This window comes from Pleurodeles waltl, chromosome 5, assembly GCF_031143425.1.
Source record: "Pleurodeles waltl isolate 20211129_DDA chromosome 5, aPleWal1.hap1.20221129, whole genome shotgun sequence".
Taxonomy (NCBI): Eukaryota; Metazoa; Chordata; class Amphibia; order Caudata; family Salamandridae; genus Pleurodeles; species Pleurodeles waltl.
The window spans coordinates 168,935,368-168,953,589 of record NC_090444.1 but is presented as its reverse complement, the minus strand read 5'-3'; positions in this window follow the sequence as shown (position 1 = coordinate 168,953,589).

The window sequence follows — 18,222 nt, the reverse complement described above, 5'->3', positions numbered from 1 at the left end:
GCAATGTGCTTGGGTGTGGCTGGGCTTTATAGGCCTGCCACACCCCAAGATGGCTGCTGCCTCTAAAAACATGGGAATTGTTGTCCCTTCATGGAATAGCACTGATAAGTGCATCTTGTCCACCAATGATCCGAACCTGCAGCTCTATGAGCTCCGCCACAGGACAAACGATGTTGATGGCCACTTTTGGAGCAAGAGGGGATTATAAGTGGTGCACAGAAAGCGCCGCAGAGCCGCGCAACAGAGTTTCAGGCGGGACCTGGACCGTGCATGGTTCTATTCCTGACAGAGAAGACCAAGTGGTGATCGTTCACCTGGTGAGTGCTGGTTGGCTGAGGTCGAGAGCAGTGGATTGGGGTCAAAGTTGTTGTAGATGATGGCAATCTTTCTGTGAAGTGGTCTGAGAGGGTATCACAAAGTTCTTGGGAGGGGTGGATGCTGTTCTCTGTGGCTGTTGGGTTGGAGAATTCCTTGAATATTTTGAAGAGTTCCTTTGTGTGGTTGGCTGCAGTATTGATGCAGGCGGTGATGGCTGCTTTCTTGGCTTCTTTGATGTGCAGGTGGCAGTTGCTGAGGGATGTTTTATAAATGTCTGTCAGAGGGATTTCTTGTTGCATTCCATCATCTCTTGACTCAGTAGCAGTTGTGCTTGGTGGTTCTAAACTGTGGGGTGTACCAGCCGGCTTGTTTTGAGGTTTTGTTTGTTTTTGCTGGTGTTAGCGGGGCAACTCTGTTGGCAACTTTGGTTATCCATCCGGAGAATTTCTGGATGGCCTGGTCAAGGTCTGATGAAGCTTCGGGTTGGGTTGTTCTGAGGGCTTCTCTCTACTGTGTCCCGTTTACCATGAATCAGCAGCAGTGTGCTGATTTGTGATGTTTGGTGGTGTTGTGCTGGGCATTAAAGTTGGTGAAGTGAACAATGGCATGGTCTGTCTAGGTGAGTTCTGTGAAGTGGCTGAATTTGATTCTGTCGCTGGAGGTGAAAATGGAGTTGAGTGTGTGTCCGGCTTTGTGTGTGGGTTCTGTGACCAGTTGGGTGAGGCCAGTGTTACTCAGTTTCTCCAGGAGGGTGACGGAATTGGTATTGTTGGAGTTGTTGATGTGGAAATTGAGGTCGCCGAGTTGGAAGAAGTGGAGAGAGTCGATGCCTAGGGGGATGATGAGGTTGGAGATGGAATTGCAGAAAACCAGTCGGGGGCCTCGGGGTCTGTCTGCAGGGTGCCTCTTATCATGGTCATGGCAGCGGTCTGTAGTTCGAAGTTGAGGTGTTCCATGAGAGGCGTGGGGTTGTCACTGGTGATAGTGCATCATATGGTTTCCTTGAAGATGATGGTGGTGCCTCCGTTGTATTTGTTGGAGATGTCTTAGTGTATCATCTTGTATCCATCAGGTGTTGCGGTGGCAATGTCAGATTTGAAGAGGTGTTCAGCCACATTTTGGTGCCGAAAGCCATGTCGGGAGAGAGGTTTGTGATTGTGTCCCAGATTTCTGTGGTGTGTTTGCTGAGGAAATGGGTGTTTAGCAGGATGATTTGGAGCAGTTCCGTGTTGTCTGTGGTCTTCTGGGGAGAAGCAGTGTGCAATCAAGTGCGATCTGGCGGTCCCGTGTTGCAGAAAGAATAGCAGTGGCGGCAGAAAAAGGGTCCTTTGGTCATTTGCGGGTAGGACGTGTAGCAGCTGTTGTTCTGGTGTCTGAGATCAGGGCCCAGAGCTCCTCGGTGGTGTAGTGGTGGATAGTTGGAAGGCCAGGTGTCCTGGCGCTGGGCATGGTCCATGTGCAGATGGGCGGAGACAGGCTTGCCTTTAGCACACGTGTGGTGTGGCAGCTGTGTGCATCCACTGTATGTCTGCACAGTGGCCTCCGTAAGTAGTCCTGGGATGTGGGTAGGGTTGCAGGGAGGTGGGAGGGCGGGAACTAGCGGGAGTGGGAAATCGAACAGTGAGAACCGGTGGGGGGGCAGTGGGGGCCGAAAGCCGCAACTGAAACAAAATAAAACTAAACCTAACAGAAAGGACCAAGTGGCCTGAGCCAGGAACAGATAAAACCAGTAAAATAAGGCAATAAAAATGCGCTACTAACCAAACTGTGAAATTAGCACTGAAAGTTAGCCTATAGCATGCAGGACCAAACCAGGAGGGCCTCGAGGGCGAAAGCCGAGGCGTGACCCTTGCATTGATGGATCTAATCAGCGGCCAGTGGGAGAGGCGCACAAGACTAGGGGCCAAGGGCTACTCCATACGTAGCCTTGGGAGGTAGGAGGGGCTAGCAAGGAGGCCGGAGGGTGGGAGCCAGCGAGGGAAGAGGAGGAGCTGGAAAACACATGACAGAAGCGGGCAGGGACCGAAAGCTGCCACTAAAACAAAGCTAAACTCGACCTAGCAGAAAGGACCAAGTGGCCTGAGCTACAAACAGATAAAACCAATAAAATAAGGCAAATGGCACTAAAAATGCGCTACTAACCAAACTGTGAAATTAGCAGTGAATATGAGCCGGTGGTAGGCAGGAACAAGCCAGCTGAACCTCGAGGGGTGGAGCAGAGGCCTCATCCTCGTACTGATGGAGGTAATCAGCCACCAGGGTAAGAGTTGCACAAGACCAGGGTCAAGGGCTACTACTTGGATGTCATGCAGCGGCCTCCATAAGTAGTCCTGGGAGGTAGAGGGACTGGCAGGGAGGTGGGAGGGCAGGAACCAGCACTAGAGTGGAAGCAGGAAAATGAATGGCAGGAGCAGACATGGGCTGAAAGCTGCAACCAAAAGAAAACAAAACTAGACCTAACAGAAAGGACCAAGAGGCCCAAGGCACAAACAGATAAAACTAATAAAATAGGGCAACAGGCACTAAAAATGAGCTACTAACCAACATGTGAAATTAGCAGTGAAAGTGAGCCCATGGCTAGCAGGACTGAACCAGGAGGGCTGGTGCTGGGTCGTCGCCCTTGTACTGACCGACCTAATCAGCAGCCAGGGGGAGAGGCGCACAAGACCAAGGGTCAACGGCCTGTTTATAGCTGTGCAGAAGTGAAAATGTGTAGCAAATGTGTTCAGCAATTTTTGGCCTTTTACACTCCTTTAGAGAATAGCAGTAAAAATGCATTACCCCTGAATTTAGTGTTCCAAACCAAATGAGGACTAAGTGCCAAAACATGAAATTAACACAGGTTCCCTGCAAAATGTAGGTGGCCTAAGGGGTGCCCATCCAACTCTGGACCCATTCATTCAAGCACCACACACTTTGGGGCTCATTACGACTTTGGCAGTCTGAGAACTACCATGTTGTGGTGGCGGTAGAACCGCCAACAGGCTGGCGGAGAGGACTGCCACATTATGAGTATGGAGGTGATGCCAATGGAATACAGCCAAAGCACCATCTGCAACGCCAGTGCGAGCAGACCACCACAGATGATTCGAGCCACCAGCTGGCCAGCAGAGACCATGTTTCTTTCAGACTCATTACGGTGTTGCACACTGCCAACCTTTTTGCCGCAGTCAGACCACCACGGACACCCAAGCGGAAACTAACTGGATATAAGGAGACACTCACCTCCAGGAAGCCATAGTCGTCCAGAGCCGCCATGGAACTACAACTAGACTTCATTCCGCTGCTCCTGCTTGCCGACAGACAACGGAATCAGCGCCAATGAGGATGACAGCAACCCTAAGTATATACATTCACCTGTTACATTTGTATGTTGGCAACTTTTGTATAGACACATAACATACCATAGGGAGGGGGTGCGAGGGCCATATTTACACAAAACAGTACAGTGACACGCACACTCACAAACAGCAACAAATACACCCACACATACACAGCACACACACTGCAGCAAGCACATGCACACACCACATGTCAGAGACACACTTACACACAGCAACACAGCGCAGGCCTAGTCTCACACAATCCCATACAATACACCAACATCTCACAACCACACCACAACTGCACAAACAAAAACACATTGTCAAGCAACCGACACTGGCCATGGACTCATCACACATACAACACAATGTACAACCAACTGAGAATGAACTCACACAATTACACCATCATCCAAATTAGCAATCAAAACAAAACACACATCACACACACACACAGAGCACATCACAACCATCATTACATGAACAATACATGCACACTCACACAGTCAAGGCACACAAAGCCACACACTACAACAACAAACACATGTCAACACAAACACAACACCATGACAACAACATGTCAGCAACATACACATGCCCATCGACAACACACACCCTATCCCTGGGGGACAAAAGCACTGTACACATCCTCACATACTGCTAAAACAACACAGGAAGCACACGCACCACACACACACACACACACAAACACTGGGACACAACTAAAATCTAGAAAAGGAAATGCAGGACAAAGATTGGTAACCAGAAAACCAACAACTGGTTGGTTCCAATATATTAAATGTTAGTGGATGTGGCTTCTGTATATGCCAGTGGTGTGTCTTGTGGTGCTTATGTTTGTCTGCGCTACCCTTGTATGTTGAAGTGGATGCATGCCTATCTGTTTGTGTGCTTTGGCTGGGTAGGGGAAGGAGAGAATCGGATTGGAAAGAGGACGGTGGAAGGGGGCAGTAGACAAAGGGTGACTGGTTGCCGTCAGTGCTGAGGCCAGAGCCTGAAAAGATCTCTGTAGGCCAGTCAGTGGACCGTGAATGCCCTCCAGGAATGCATTAGTCTGTTGTATGTGAGTTATCAGTCCCTGGATGGCATTCACGATGGTTGACTGGCCCACAGAGATCGACCTCAGGAGGTCAATGGCCTCCTCACTGATGGCAGCAGGGCTAACTGGTGCTGGGTCAGAGGTGCTTGTGGTGAAGGAGATGCTCACCCTCTTGAATGCTGCCAACTGGGTGGGAGCTACAGGGATGGCAGTGATAGAAAGGGGGTGGTGGACTGAGATGGTGCTGGGGTGGTCCCAGATGGGTCCACCGCTGCCAGGTAGTGGCCACCGGAGGAAGATTACGAGGAAGATGCACAAGATCTGGCCTTCCCAGTGGCACTCCCCTCGCTCTCCGGGCCACTGGTTCCCTCGGTGTCAGTTTTTTCGTGACTGGAGGTCCTGTGGCCAGTAGCTCCCCCACTCAGTTGTGACCTGTCTCCTTCACCTGCCAAGGCTGGTGCTGCAAAACAGAAAGTCAGGTATGGTCATTACATTCTCTACATACCACTTCTATCATACTTTGTACATCAGTACCATTACATCCAGTTGACCAACACCCGCAGATAGTACCAGTTAAATGGCAACATCATGTCACAAAAAGATACAATGTATGTACCACAATAAAAAAAATTACAAAACAACACACTGACTATTCCATGACAAGGTGTGTTTGACCCATGATACAGGGTCTCTATCCACAGCAACATAGTCAAGCAACAATCACGCTATAGTCTAGAAATGTGGCATTGATTTCCATAATTCAAACACACATACTAACAAATAAGCCGCCTGTCATGTACCAGGCGAACAAACATATTGTCTAGTATACTCAAGACAGCCTAGTGTATACAAGCCATAACCACTTCATGTCACATAGTTAACAACATGCACAATGGATATATGCAATCATGCAACTTCTATTTATGCCATACTCAAAATCTTCTAAGATTAAAGAGTCTAAAGACATGACATCTACACATGTATCACCTGTGATGTATGATAGGATTGTAAATACATTGTGGACCAAGGCATCTAAGTCATTGTCCTCCTGAAAGCAAGGTATACCAGTCATATAAGGGCCTAGTAAACTCAGAGCATTTACCCACACACAACATCAGCTAGTATATCTTCTGTTTCTAATCAATGGACCACTGTCATGTGCATTAAGGTGGCACTCAGAATTCCCTAATCATGCAATTATTCAAAAGAACAGCTCAATGATTGCCTGGGTGGGAACATCACTATACATACATCTGACATGACTGCCCTTCCATCCGTCCGTAAAAACCTTCTGAGAAGCAAACCACATCTGACAGGTACACCCACCATGATGCAAGCCAAATGTCTGAAGACACACCCCATGCCACACCTATGTATATGTGAACCACCACACCTGCTCCACAGAGGTGTCAGTGCTAACAATAGGTTTCCATACAGGCAGGACTCAGTAAACATAACCTATTTAGCAAAAGAAAGTAGGTATGCAACTCTTCATAATGTCAAATCATGACTGGGCCTTTCAATTTACACATGATGTTGCCAAAAAACGTATAAGATTGTAACTATGAATGAGATATCTTTGACTATTCATCATGCCTACAACATTATGGATCAGTACAATGCTGGGTAGCCACTTACGACCTACTGAAAATTAACATGGTACTAACATTCATTGTCCTGACACCAAAGTATGTGATCCAATAGGAGTCTAGCTATACCTCCATGGTTACCAACATGTAGGTTGTCCACTCAGAAGAGACATTACAAAGGTCTATGTACCTCCCTCTGTTACTTTGTAACAGGTCTAAATAAGTGAAGCTTGTATGTCATGTGAAATGTCAGATGGACATCACAGCCTCACATGATGCTGTCACACAGCTGTAACCTTTTGAAAAGTAGGAATTAATTCAACTTGTCTGACTAAGTGTTGCACATAGACATAGTGAAGGAACATCGCAATGGACAGGGACCAAGGACGCGAACTTCTTACCATCATGATATTGGGAGTATTGATCTGTCCTTGGGAATGAGCAACCACCAGGGTATTAAAAGCTGTAACATGATACACATATGACACTGTCACATATACATCATCATATACTTTTGTACAGAGGAGATAACAGAGGTGAGTAATATGTCCCTGTACACATTAGAATGTCCACATCTGTGTACCATTGTTGGGAACTGTACCTGTGGCGTTCCACCATGGTCTGAAGGTTTGGCAATGGACAGTAGACAGGAGGTTGTTGCATCCTCCTTCTCCAAAAGTCCCTATGTGTGTAGAAACATGATTTAGAACAGTAGTCACTGTGTCCACAGCAACATACATGATGCATACCAGCAAAATCATGTGACAAAACATTTCTGACTGGAAATACATTACACTCAGTACATGTCACAGCTGTCAACTATACAAGGGTCAATTGTGATTCCCATGGTTGTGAGCACGTGTCCACATCATGGATTTGGGTGACACTCAACTATATGCTACTCAATTGCCCCTTGAAATGTGACAATCATTTTCGACCGCCAAAATTACTGTCAGCGGTGGTGGACTATGCACCACCGTCATATGCCATTTGTGCCCTGCAACACACTACACTGGTGGTTGTGTAGTCAGACCTACACAACAAGACAGATTTTGGATGTTTGTGATGATCCTATACATAGATTGTTATTGTGATGCGTTTAACAGGGCCATATACAGTATTTCAAAACCGCCAAAATGGCAGATGCCTGCCCTACTCCATTGGAGATCAGGAACCGCCCACGTCCACTGGAAGAAGTCATCCATGCGGTGGGGAGTACCAATCGGGGCAGACACAGCCATAGGCTGATGTTGTTGCCTGTGGTGGTCGGGTATGTGGTGTATGTGTAAGGCGTGTTTTGCAAAATCAGTCACTTGACTCCTGACACTGCTGGCAGCAACACTTCCACCACTTCAGCTGCTGTGTGCTACATGTGGGAGCAATCATGCCACATCCAGCAGGTGAAAGGGCCCCTTCCCCTCTCTCCAGAGGAGCTGTGGAGAGGCTTGTGAACGAGGTCCTTCCCCTATATGGTCAGCTCTATGGCTCCCCAGTGGAGCGGGTAAGTGCCTCATAGGCACAATTGACTGTTCAACACCATTCTTTCCCTCCTCACAGGCTACAATGTGCCACCCTGTGTGCCAAATAGACTTCTTGTGTGCCTGTTGTTGCAGTTTGTGTGGCATAAATGGGATGTACATGGTGCAGGTATTGGAGACCAGTATTATATTTTGTGGTCATTCACACTGTGTTGTGTGATGTTGTTTGTGGTCCTAGATTCTTCTTGTTTTGGATGCACATAAATAGGCAAGGAGACTTTACTGCCATACAATGACATTTCTTTGTTTCTGATGGATGTATATGTTAGACAACGTATATGTACATGACAGCATGAGCTGTGTATGCATCCTGTCTGAGTCATTTGAGTATCTCGCAAGCAATGTGTATTGTGCCACAGATCTTTCACCCCACATCTGGCCTTGCAAAACTGTTGTCTGGAAGGCATATCATGTCCCATTGTGCCTTTCAGTTTGCCACACAAGCCAGAAGCCATACTGCTGTTGGCCACAAAATGTACTATCATGCATGGAAGTGAGAGAAATGTGAGTGTCATATAGGTTCTCTATGCTCAGCCTGCAGAGACCAGGGGCTGCTAAATATACGTATGAGGCATACTCCAGAATGTGGGAGAGTCACTGTGGCTAGGTAACTGTAGCACTGTGCCAACTTCCTTGTGACCTGCAGATCCTGTCATGTGGCCAATATGAGGCTCTATTGGCAAAACGTGCCCTGAATGCCTCAGTCCATTGACTAGATTAGGAATGGGTACTGAGGTATCTCCACAAACCAGTCCATATGTGCATTTTGCATCATTGTCAATGTGTGTCTTTGACTCATGACAGGTCCCTTACTTCCACAGCTCTGTTGTCACCTTCACATGTCATATTTGTCCTCTACAGGTATATTGTACAAATGACAAACCCACAGAGCAGACAGTGTATAGATTCCTGGAGGCCATAACTTGTGACCCAGTAGCTTGGTTACATAGCAGAAATGGAACCAAACATAACTTTGCATGTTAGATGTCATCTCTGCAGGTTTGCAACTTATGTCCTAAGCTGTTCTGTGGTACAGGTACATATCACAGAAACCCACCCTAAAGTAGCATGAGTCTGCATTTGGTTGGCCACATGTCTACAAAAGCACAGGGAAGATATTGTCTGAACTGTGGGTTTGTCAGGGAAGACACTTCCCGTACCCCCCATACAAGCCCTTCTATTGTCACTCAAGTCATAGGGGGAAGTCTGTACTATGGCAGTTGCCTGTGGGAGCTGTGTGCATTGAGTCAATGTTGCAGAGTGTATATAAGTTTGTCCAGTCAGGCCTAAGGAGTTTATCCTTCATAAGCTTCATTGGTGTGTAGTGTTTCATTGTGGCTCACATCACAGTACATGTTGCTGGAGCCTGGGCTACCTGATGTCAGAAGGCTTGCTTAGTCATTGTGGGCCATGAGTAGCGTGGTGGGTTAGTCTGCAGATGACTCGAAAAGTGTGTAGTCATGTCCCTGTACTTTTTCACCACGTCTGCTTTACACTGTGGTGTGTTGACAAATTGCCCATTTTGTGCTTGGTGTTTCTGACATGTGTGTGACACAACCATTTGTGCAAAAACTTGTGTTTGTAATCTTGTGATCTGTCCCGCATCCATACTGGTCACTGTCCATCAGAAGAAGGGGATTTGGAGAACCATGACCAGGATGGTGCGGACTCTCATGGTCCAGAGCTGGGCGAGTGCCCTTTGTCACAAGAGGTGGGAGGACCTGAGATGCTGGCCCAGAAGAACGTAGAGGTCCAGCTGGGGCTGTCCTTCCAATGTGGGCAGGGCACACATTGGAGTATGACCCCCCCTCTTATGGCCTGCATTCTGACGTGGTTTACCCAGAGCTTTATGGTCATTTGAGGGGAGCACAGCAGCCACAAAGGCATATTTCTGCTTGCCACATAGCCAAGTTGATGCGTTAGGTTTTGACATCTCTCCCTGACAATTGGGGATGTGCCATGTGTGACACACAAGATGGGAAAAAGTGTTGGTGTGGAATTTGGTACATACTGACGTGCCTTGCCTATCAGCCTAGGGATGTAGAGCACAAATGAGTACACTCCACAAAAAATGACTCTCCAGGTTCAACACGTGTACAGTGATCAATCAAGTTTGTTGTGGTAGTGCGTTGAAATTCTATGCAATCACTATTCCTCAGTGTTACAACCCAAAGAAAAAGAAGTGCTGGATCACGGTCCTCAGACATGTGTCTAAATTGGCTCCCCAGAGGCTACATGTCTTCAGCGTGTGATGAGTGCCGGTGCCTCTCTACTATCTGTCATGTGAAGGTGGCCATCATCCATATGACAGAGCATGCATTGTTCTTTGGGCGCAGCTACAGATCAACACTTTCCCTTGGTAAGTGGGGAATGTCAATTGACATGATTTGTGTGACATCACTGTTGTCAACATTCCGTGTGCTTACTTGTTAGCATGTGTCCCTTTCACTTTAGACAAAATGTGTACACTGCAGTTTCATGCATGGTCCACCTGTCTTAATGGGATCATTTCTGTATACTCTCACATATAAGTGCATGCCAACTTGTGTTTAGCATTTGACTTATGTAATGGGTCTTTCATGTACTGCCACAGACAGGGATGTGTCACTATTAATGTTTGGTTCACACATACCCTCACCCATCATTGCATGTCATTTGGCATGTACAACTGCAGTACCAATGAGGGACATGACAGGCATGGCTAAAGTTTTTACACACAGTGTGCATTTCCATGCCATTGCTGTGGCATCATGCATCGTGGAGTGACTTTCAGTTATGAGGGAATCATATATAGTTGGGTACAACCAGTCATCCACGGACACCTAGGTTTGGTGGACCAAAATGGAGACAGTGATGTAGCTTCCCATTAGGCAACATGTTGAGAGCTTTCTACAAGTGCTTCAGAATCCCTGGCCCTCTCCCACATACAAAGGACTAATGGCTTTTACTGATACAATCAGAGTATTGTAAGGGGTGCCATACCTTAGAGGTGATTTCCCTGGGGCTAGCTTATTCATTGCGTTGTGGATTTTAGAGACATATTTCACTGACAATTTGCACAGTTTGTCTACTGTGTACATTTCCATGCCAAATGTGTGGTATATCTGTAAATTAATACTTCCTACATGACACATTAGGACAGTTTACACATGCTGAAGTATGCATTGTCAATATGTTTCCAGTGTGGCATGGATTTTTCCATTCCACCTTCTTCAGGCTACTGTACTGCTGCCAGCAACATGCCAGGATTTTGCACCATCATTTCTTATTGTTGTGGTATTGTGTGTGTGACAAATAGATGTATGCATGAACTTGTGTGGGATCTGTGGGAAGGAACTTGAGATTAGCCTACTATTGTGTGACAACAGGTAACTGAGGTATACACATGAGACAAACCATTGAAGGTGATGAGGTCTCCTACTTGTGTAATGGCTACTGTGTTGTACAGCTTCACCCATGCAATTGGAGTTGTCTAGGTTCCTGATTTTCCTGTAGGCATCTTTTGACAGTTCATGTGGCATGCATGTACATGGTGTGGCACATATAGGAGCCACTTTGTTGTGGTTTGCTGCTGGGGCCTACTTGCTGCCATGGTAATGTCTGCTAATCACCGCTGTGTTTCAGTTGTGATCAGGAACATATGGTGACCCTATTTCTCTTTGTATTTGCAGCATCATCCCAGGCAAGTGGAGAAGACAGGGTGGAACCAAGTGGGGAAGCATCTGGCCACAGTACCGCCAGTCATGACACCACCGACACAGAGGAGCCCAGTTGCCTGGATGGTTAGGGAAGTGCCACAGAGGACACAGGATCAACCTTATCATCTTCAGATTCAACCTCCAGTGGCCACTCCCTAGTGGTGAGGGACCCATTAGAACCTGCTCATGTACCATTCTTGTCCACCACCCCAACTTTTATCACCAGACTTCCCATTGCTGCCCACCCAGTTGGCCGTTCCCACTCACCTGTGTCTCCTATGGCCCAGGCACCTCAACCCCAGCCCCTGTTACCCCTGCTGCCCTCAAGGAGGAGGTATTGACTTCCTGAGGAGTATCTCTGTGGGGCATACCGCCATTGTGAACGCCATCCAGGATTTGGCAAGCCAACTTAAGCAGACAAATGCGTACCTGTAAGGTATTCATCGTGACATGTCTGGCCTACACTTCTTTTCAGGCTTTGACCTCCTAACTGATGGTAGCTATCGTCCCTCCACAATCCTCATCCCAACTACCTCCCTCTTCCCAGTCCACGGATTACCTGGTGGGGTATCCTGCCATGAAATCCCTGGTGGAAACGGGAACATTATCCCACCGCCGGTCTGGCCTCCACCACTGGGTCAAAAGTGCCTACCGTCGGCCCGGCAGTAGAATCTGGCCTGGCAGTGGGCACTACTGTGTTCATCATATGGCGGTCTGAACCACCATGCCATTTGCGGTAATGACCGCCACCGCCGGTGGTGCGGTCATTACTGTCATGTTTATAATGAGGGCCATAGACACAAGCACCATAAGACACACCGGCATGTAGGCACTCAACAGTCACCCAATTCCACAAACACCACCACCACTGACACACACATCCATTGATACAACCACCACACCCATCATACTCCCAGACAACACCACACAACCAACAGACCACACACCTCAGACACCATACCCCCAGACACCACCCCAACACACAGGCACATTCACCCCATACATCATGCCCACAGACACCACCCCTACACACAGACACATCCTCCGCTCCCACATCACACAGCACCTTCACCTTACAGCCCTCAAGACACATAAACACCCACACTCACACACGCAGCAGACACCACCTAAACACAAGCATATCTCACAAACGTACACACCCAAGGCATATTTACTGTCTTATCTGCAAAATTTCGTATAAATTTGTTATAAAATTCTGCCATACCTAAGAATGAAGAAACCTCATCTTTTGTACACGGTTCTTTTAACATTTCGATAGTGTCCACCAAATCCTTTTTAGGACTCACCCCCTGCCGTGAAATATGATGACCCAAATAGTCCAGTTCAGTGACTCCAAATTTACATTTGCTTCGCCTAAGAGATAACCCAGCATCAAGCATCCTTTTAAGCACAGCATGCACCCTCTCATCATGTGCTCTCACGTTTCTCCCACATATTAATACATCATCCTGGTAGCACTTTACGCCTGAAATGCCTTTAAAAAGATCTTCCATAATCCTCTGGAATACTGAGGCCGCAGAAACCAGCCCAAACGGCATACGCAAAAACTTGAAGGCCCCCATTGGCGTAATAAAAGCCGCTAATTCTTGACACTCTTTACTCAACGGAACCTGATGGTATGCTGATGCCATATCCAGAGTGGTAAAATAGCAAGCACCATCCAACGATGATACTAATTCCTCAATATTGGGAAGTGGGAACTTGTCAACCACCACTTCTTTATTTAAGGCACGAAGATCCACACATACACGGATTTCATTATTTGGTTTACGTGCCACAACAATGGGAGCTAACCACTCCGTTGCCTCTACAGGCTGTATAACACCAGTGGACAACAATTTATCTATCTCTTTTTGTACAGCGTCTTGGACACAAATGGGAATGCGTCTAACTTTTGCCACAACTGGTACTGCGCCCTGTTTCAACTTAATATGGTGATTGTACCCCTTTAAACACCCCAAGGTGTCACTGAACAATTCACCAAAAGCTCTCACAAACTTGTTTTCGTCACCCTCAATAGATTGTACCTGAACAGATGGATGTGCATTAGGATTGAGAATGACACCCAAGCGTGCTTGATGACTCCAGCTCAACAAATTATCACCCCTCTCAGCAACATAAATCCTAGCATCAGTGAACCTACCATTGTACTCAATGCAGTCATCAAAATAACCTAATAACTTAATTGCCAACCCACCATAACCCGTAGGTTTAATATTAGGTTTGAACAGTTTCTTCCTTCCTTGAAAATTCTTCATAAAAAAATCCTTTGAGAGAAACGTGATGTGAGAGCACGAATCAAATTTCATTTTGACTCTAACATTCCCCACCAAAACCCACTCAGAGGGATGTTCCACCTCACTCTCACTAACTTGAAAACTGACTTCCTTTATTTCTGATCTAGAATCTCTCCTATTCCTCATCCTACAATTTTTTCCAAAATGTCCTCTTTTTCCGCAAACATTACAAGTAATCCTATTAGCAGGACACTCACTTGCATTAGCCATGTGTCCAAATCTTCCACATCTGTAGCAATTTCCTTGAAAAGGTGTTGCAAACCTCCTATTCCCCTGTGTCTTTCTTGCGCTATTTTCTATTACAACAGCTTTCTCACGGACACCCTCATACTTTTTTTCCTTCTCATCTTTTTGTATGACTTGACACTCCACTTCTTGTGCTTTTACACTGACCTTGTCTTCTTTATGTGCTTTACTTAGTTCTCCAACACACTTTAACATATGCTCTACCCTTTTTGCAATACTAACAACCTCATCCAACGGTGGCTCGTCCTTTAGCCAGAGTTCTTCCCTCACTTTATCACTGCAACACCTCAGCACAAACTGATCTCTAATCCTTTCTTCTACCAACGCCCCAAATTTACAACTTGAAGCCAACTTCCGTAAAGCCGTAATATATTCTTCAACACTCTCCTCTTTCCCTTGCTCCCGCAAACCAAAATGGTACCTTTCCATAATAGTACTAATCTTTGGCAAGTAATGTAAATCTAGTTGTCTTGCACATATTTCATATTCATTCAACCCCCTCTGATCAACTTGCGACAATGGAGGTAGATTTTCCAACACCTCCTGTCCTTCACCCCCTAAACAATGTAACAAAAGTGCCTGCTTCCTTTCACCACTCAAATTCGTACCACACACCCTGGCATAATTCTCAAAAATCTTTTTCCATTTCTTCCACTTAATAACCGGTTCTCCTGGATCTGACAAGAAAAACGGCGGCGCCGTAACATTCTGCATACTCACAAGAGGTGTAAAACACTTCTTCCCCACAATATATTCCAAACCCTACTAGTTGCTAAAAGTACTTAAAGTCCAAAAGGTGTGCCAGTCACTGTATGTCCCAGCACGATGCCGCTATATCAAACACGGGTCTTCAGGTGTGTTTGTCACCGCAGAGACGACCTTTTCAGTTTAATTCATTTTACAACGCCCAATACTTGTATTCCACAAGTGCAATAAAGTTTCCAAAGAAATGTATATTCCTGTGACCACAAACCAATATAGTGATCCTTATCCAGTCTCCGTCTAAGTTTCAACTTCCAATAGACCGTCGATGTTCTTCTTCGATGTCCTCCAACAATTGCGCTGTAAAAAAAAATTAAAAAAATAAGATTCCTTCTTCCTCATCTAAGATGGCCGCCACGAAACATTTGGTCCGTTTTCTTCAGGCAGTTGGGCTTGCTTTCTCTTTGAGCAATCTCGGATCGTTTTCCTCACTCAAAATGGCCGCAACCAAACATCCAGTCTATTTTCTTCAGTCAATCTGGCTTGTTTTTCTCCTTCCACCACACTCAAGATGGCCGCCAACAATTCCCACAGCTTTCAGTCCTTTTCCAATTGCTCACTGACCTTCTGACATCGTGAAGCATACGGAGACCACTTTGATCCTCAGTAAATGCTCAAACAGCTTTCCACCAAAGCCCCTACAACCGCAATTTCACACTTTTCTCCGCTAGACTTGTCTCACAAAATGTTGTGCATCCCATTGACCTTCCATTGTGTTGCAATGTGGGTGATATGCACGGGTCCCTTACAGGGAGGTGTATTTGGGTTCCCTGACACATGCATACATATGTGTCTTCAATCTGACAACAGTCCAATGCATGTCAGCAATGTAAGGGTGTCAGTTGAATTGGTAGATCTGATGTTGATTTGGTGTTACATGACTAAATGTCATGACAGTCCATGGCATGTGAGCAATGTAAGGGTGTCAGATGAATTGGTAGATGCAATGTTGATGTGGTGTTGCGTGACACAATGCTCTGTACAGTTCACTGTCCCTGTGCCTAAGATGAGCAGACATGTGTTTATGTGGAGTGTTCCGATGAGATGTCAGTGACCTTTCCAAAGGGTGCATTTTATGGCTGTGAATGTGTCATTCATTGTGAATGACTCCAACCCGGGGCATAATGACAAGTGTATTTTGGTGCACGTAGCGTGACCCGAACATCATGTGGATGACGGTGCGACAATCCATTGTTGAGCTGAATGACACAGGTAGGTGTGTGTTCTTACCGTCGGTTGCTTCCACAGCAGCATAGATTTTTAGTTCCATTGATGAGCAGAGACAGGACGTCGGTGATGGGCTCCATGGCAGCACAGTACGTGCCTGCAGGTGAGTTGCCTCCTTTATACTCTCCGTTTCCGGCTGCTGGGAGGTAGTGGTTGGCAACATCATAATGTGTCCTGCAGAAACACTGGCTTCATTGGCCTGATTGTCCTGCATCGCCTCCGTGGTGGTCTGCACTGCCTGGCAGTGCCAACAGGACCGCAGCAGTCTTTCCTCTATGGGTCCGTCATTATCATAAGATGGTGGTCCTACTGCCAAGCCGATGAAGATGGACTGCCGTTGCCACCGTGGCGGTCCACTTACCACCAAACTCATACTCGGGCCCTAAATCTATTAAATCTATAAATCTATTATTATCTATTATCTTAATTTGCCTATCATTACAAAAATTGACATCATATTCAAATTAAAAATATTCACTTTAAAAAAATCTTCCCACCCTTACCCCTAAAAACCCAACATCCCACTACTAAAATAAATTATGTATACATAATTTGTACACATTGATACAAAATAAAAACCTCATATTTTTCATGAATAATAAATAATAGACAAATTTGAAAAAAAAGAAAATCAATCAAACTACAATCAATACATATAAAATAACACTTACAGAGTATATTATATCCAACAACATTCTCTTTAATTATATTTTTTACGATATTAAAAAACAACACTAATAACGTATTCCTACCTTTGACCTTCCTATTCATGGTATTTATGACATCAGATGACACAAAATTCTTGTAGCACAGTATTTTTTATTCAATATTTTGTTCAAACACCATTCAAAGTAATCTCTTGGTGTTGATCTTAAAAATATTTAATCAAACAATCAAGTTTTTTCCTGAATGCTAGTAAGGAGGAAGAGCATTTTATGTCAAGGGATAGGGAATGGTACAGAATTGGCCCAAGCACAGAGAATGAACAACCTGCTCTGATTTTAGGTTAAATCTGGGCATATTTAATAAATCCAATTCTGTTTTACACAGATCCCTTAAGGGAAAAGAGGGCTACATCTAGGAGCAAAGACATGAGGGAGCTACATGGTGCGACAACATGTCAGACATAGGATCTTAAATTAAATATGGTCTGCAACTTGCCACCAGAACAGGGTTCTACAAACTTTAGAGATATCTTCTATACTGTGGATCCTAAGAATGACCAGTATGTCAGCATTCTGGTTAAGAAGATCGATTGTCTTGCCTTGTCACAACAATGAACAATGATAGAAGGCTTTTTCAGCACTTCAGGCCTTGACAGGCTGCAGCAGGTGGCTGCTTCAGAGTCCAGAGGCCATGACAGCCCACAGTAGGCAGCTATTGCAGTATCCACAGGGTTTTGTATGATTTGCCATGACAAGTGGCTTCACTTCTCTCTCTCTCTCTCTCTCTCTCTCTCTCTCTCTCTCTCTCTCTCTCTCTCTCTCTCTCTCTCTCTCTCTTCTCTCTCTCTCTCTCTCTCTCTCTCTCTCTCCAGATGCCCCATTGCTTGTAACCTCTTCTCTCTGAGAGACCACAGCAGGCAGTTGGCCTCTCTGCTTTTTCATAAGCTGGCACTAGTGTGACATGGCTACTCAAATATGAAAGGTTATTACAAATAGCTAGTGATGCCACAGTCAATAAGCTCATCAGCCAGGAAAATGGAAAGAGAAGCTATCTTTGTGACTGAGTTTAACCCTCTATAATCCACCCAGAATCTGGGCTCAGGTGTGGTGCTAGGTGAGGAAGCTTTTGGTAACAAAACCACAGGACTCGACCAAGGGCTACTGGAGGGTTCTATCACCCCCAACTCCAGCATTTTGGAAGCCTTTTCCTTAATGCAGGCCCTCACTTGTCAGACAATCTATATGATGTATTCTTGACAGGAAGGTTGTGTATTGTATCCACATCATGGGTACCTAGGTGGGTTGTCCAGGGAATGGGGGAAAACTGTGAGGCGTACTTCCCCAACATGTGGTGGTAGTCCCCCTGCTGTTCAGGTGTCCGACTAGGGAAAATAATTACTCCCTTCACAGAACCATCTTTCTCCTTGGAGAGTAAGAGGTTAGAAAGAAGTTCACTGTCCTCTGCCTCTTCTCTATCTGTC